Raw genomic sequence first — 2590 nt, forward strand, 5'->3', positions numbered from 1 at the left:
AGTTTGGTCTGGTCTTCCCACGCTGGACTTCCAGGGTTAAAAATAATGAAGGGTATAAAACACGTTTCCTTCAGAACAGCTGTTTCTATGGTTGCCATGGCTTCAGATGCAGATGGGAGCTGCTTTCTCTTCATTCATCATCAAGGTTGAAAACTAATAGCAGGATTTTTGGAAAGCTACAGGACAGAACCAAACCGTGTTTGTGACTGTGTATATATACAAGAGTTTTTTTGTAATATAAATAGAGCATATTTCTGAAATAGAAAACATCATCGAGATGCTTCACAAATTAACAGCCTGATACAATATGAGAGGACATTAAAATGAGTCAAAATTTCAGTAACTTCAGGGGATGGTGATAGTTCTGACAAACAACAATTTGATAATGACCAGATAATCTGTTTTGTCATGTTAATTGAGGCATTAATATTGGCGAAGTCTGCCCAGGAGAATTCCTTTGCTCTTGTTCAACATAGTTGCGGCATCATAAGATGCAAGCAAAGAATGACGCAACGACTTACCGTGATATTTTGAAATCGGGAAGGGGGAAAGACACCAGTCCGAATGGGAAGAGAGAGGTCCCCGACTCTACACTGTTAGAGTCAGATGATCCAATCAACTGTTGAGCTCAATGATCAGCCATGATCGTGTTGAATGGGGGAGAAGGCCGAATGGCATCCTCCTGCTCCTACTCTCTATGCTTCAAGAGAAACTGTCCTTGATAGCCCACTGCCTGCAGGTGTAAATAAAGGAGTGTTATTGTTCGTGAGGAGTCTTGCTGAGACATAAGGAATGAGCAGCCTCAGGGACAGTGTATGTAGAGACACCTGATAGTCTGTGGTATTCCAGACCTGTATCTCAAAGTGCAGGGAAGAGGATTGCTTTAAAGCACAAGATAAACCAGTTGTGACACGGGGTCTCTACTTAAAAGGATCTTGTCTTCTCATCTGAAATGAGAAAAAGCATCTCTAATGGAGCCTTAGCCCTTCACTGGAGTGTGAGGCTCGATTGACAGTCATACAGCACGGGAACAGACCCTTCGGTCCAACCAGTCCATGCTGAACATAATCCCAAACTAAACTAGTCCCACCTGCCTACTCCTGGCCCATATCCCTCCAAACCTTTCCTATTCATGTACTTATCTGAGTGTCTTTTAAACGTTTGAACTGTACCCACCAAGTTTCATAGAATCCCTACAGTGTGGAAGCAGGCCATTCAGCCCATCAAGTTTCCACACTGACCCTCCAAAAAGGATCCTATAAACCTGCATTTCCTACAGTTAACCCACCTAGCCTGCACATCCCTGGACACTATGGGGCAATTTAGCATGGCCAATCCACCCTAGCCTGCATATCTTTGGACTGTGGGAGGAAACCGGAGCACCCAGAGGGGACCCATGCAAGCATGGGGAGAATGTGCACGGTGACTCAGTGGTTAGCACTGCAGCCTCACAGCGGCAGGGACTCGGGTTCGATTCCAGCCTCAGGCGACAGTCTGTGTGGAGTTCGCACATTCTCCCCGTGTCTGTGTGGGCTTCCTCCAGGTGCTCCGGTTTCCTCCTACAGTCCAATGATGTGCAGGTTGGGTGGGTTGGCCGTGCTAAATTGCCTGTAGTGTTCAGGGGTGTGTGGGGTGGTCCAAGGGTTGGTGTGGACTTGTTGGGCCGAAGGGCCTGTTTCCACACTGTAGGGAATCTCTGATCAATGATCCACACAGACAGTCACCCGAGGGTGGAATTGAACCAGGGTCCTTAGCGCTGTGAGGCAGCAGTGCTAACCACTGAGCCACCCACGCTGCCCTTTCCTATGTGGACCGGGACTTGAACCCACAACCTCAACGAGGATCTGATTCTTGTCCACACTGAGCAACGTTTACCCACAATGCCCTGTCTTAAGATGAAACCCATGTGTTGTGTCATTGCTGCTGAACTAGATTGAATACTGGGGTGACATACCCAGAATGCTGAGGTGAGGGGAGGCAGGGTGGGGTTTGGGGGGTGCAGGCGTGGGAGGCGAGTGGGTGGTTATTATCAGGCTGGTCCCGTACATGCTTGTTGCTCAGGAAGTGTGACCCTTTCACGTTTAGTTCACTGCCCCCTCCACAAATCAGGTGACACTCTGATCATTTACAGAACGGCATGGTGGCTCAGTGGTTAGCGCTGCTGCCTCACAGTGCCACGGACCCGGGTTCAATTCCACCCTCAGGGGACTATCTGTGTGGAGTTTGCACCTTCTCCCTGTGTCTGCGTGGGTTTCCTCCGGGTGCTCTTGTTTCCTCCCACAGTCCAAAGATGTGCAGGTTAGGGTGGATTGGCCATGCTAAATTGTCCCACAGTGCTCAGGGATGATGTTTAGGTTAGTTGGATGGCTCTGGGTGGGATGTTCTAAAGGTCAGTGTGGAGTTGGGCCGAAGGGCCTGTTTCCACGTTCTAGGGATTCTATGACCTAGAACACTGTGGTGGTCACCCAGAACTGACACTTCCTGCTATCTGGGAGTCAACACAGTCCACCTCAAAAACAGAATAAAAGAAAAGCTGCCATGAGATGATAGCCAGAGACTGATATTTTTGGAATAGCATAGAGAAGAAAAT

Source organism: Rhincodon typus, chromosome 38, assembly GCF_021869965.1.
Source record: "Rhincodon typus isolate 14 chromosome 38, sRhiTyp1.1, whole genome shotgun sequence".
In the NCBI taxonomy this organism is placed as follows: Eukaryota; Metazoa; Chordata; class Chondrichthyes; order Orectolobiformes; family Rhincodontidae; genus Rhincodon; species Rhincodon typus.